Raw genomic sequence first — 1,712 nt, 5'->3', positions numbered from 1 at the left:
TCCTGCTGGACAATTCTAAAACATACACTGTTTGAAGAATGATTGAACGGAAGTTGATAAAATATGTATTTAAAGAAAAATCAGTGTGTTGCCCTGGAACTTATGATTTGGACAATCAACAGTGCACAGGTTGACTAGCAACAGAGTTCCTCTTCCAAAAACTAGTTCAGATACTCCATGGTCATATTCCTTACATATTCCACCCACCGCACGTTAGAACTTAACAAAATTTTTGGATTGAGAAAAATTTCAAAACTAAAAGCTCACAAGCAATTACAATACATATTTAGAAAAGAAGTATGACAGGTATGTTCTGTTCCCTGCTGTCATACCAAGGTATGGTCCAGCTGGCAAACAACAAAAAGAGGAGCTGGCATTCATGGCAGTCCTTGGAAAAGATACATTACGGAGCAGCAAGAACAGCATCTATTTTTTTTTTTTCTCCCATGGGAGCGTAAGAATTATCTTGGACAATTCACTGGCAAGCTGCAGAAACTGATGTAATCCACAGTGTTCGCTGTTTGAGGTTTACAAAAATGATCAATTCAATTCCCTTTTCTATCTTTCAGATTTGTATATTGTGTGGATCTAGTCTAATGCATACACTTGTCCTTTGGAACGAGGTGGCTTTGTTTGTAATTGTGCTCTAAGTGGGGAAAAGCTAGAAGTCCTTGTGGTTTAAGTAAATGATTGTTCATTTGTAACAATGAAGTCAAGAACTTCACTTCTCAGAATGCATGATGAGATTCTTGTTTTTTTCCGTGAAATACTATGGCAAAGTGAGTTCCTGCTGTATGTTAATTACTATATCTTCATTTTCTCTTACGTTTAGATCTCTTTCAGTGGTAGAGTAGTGTAAAAAAGCTTTAGTTTAATTATACACCTTTTTTAATTACTCATGTATTCATAAAGTTTTTCAGGGATTAACAGTATTTTTGCTTTATTTCTTCTATTGAAAGTGACTGTTACAACCTAAAGATTATAACCTAAAGACTATTATAACTTCGGATGACTGAACTGACCTGCACCGTGGCAGACGACAATGGCTGGGGATGCGTAACGTACGTATAATGAGAAGATGCTCCAATTGACTGTGTGGCTTGTAGCATTACAAAAGGCACCCTGCTAAAGGTTTTTCTCGGCCCTGAGTCTATGACACACAGATCCTGTTTGTAGTTTTCTAATTGCAACCAGCGGAAGACGAGTAATGTTAGTTTTTATGACTTGTTGCTTAGCAGTGTTGATCAACAAAAGTACAACCTTTTCTTTTCCTGTAACCTTGGTGAACCCAGGCTTGGACAGAGCTCACCAGCAGAAAACAAGGATTTCTGAAGTTCTGCAGAACTGTTGTTCAGCCTCTGTTAGCAGCATCTGAGGGAAACCGTCTCTTCTTGACCTCTTCGTTACCTTTGCCCTTTAGTCTTCTTTCTCTCTCTCGTCAAGTCTTAGAAGAAAACAGGCACTGTCCTAGGAAGGTGTGGAGGATGGGAAGTTCAGAGAGAAGCCACCTGTGCTAAGATGTATCCTGCTGCTTAATGTGGAAAAGGAGCTGAGCTGGTTCACACGTTGTGGTGTCAGGCCCTCCTCTCATGGCAGGAGAAACAGACTTTAACCATCACAGTAAGGATTAGTCTTATTTAGAGAAGCTTTCCCAGTATTTTGAGTAGGCAAAATAATTCAGAGAGGAAAGGGAAGGGAAATAAGAGTGCTAA

The sequence above is a fragment of the Cariama cristata genome, unplaced genomic scaffold (genome assembly GCF_000690535.1).
Source record: "Cariama cristata isolate BGI_N322 unplaced genomic scaffold, ASM69053v1 scaffold4420, whole genome shotgun sequence".
NCBI lineage: Eukaryota > Metazoa > Chordata > Aves > Cariamiformes > Cariamidae > Cariama > Cariama cristata.
This window is presented reverse-complemented; position numbering follows the sequence as displayed.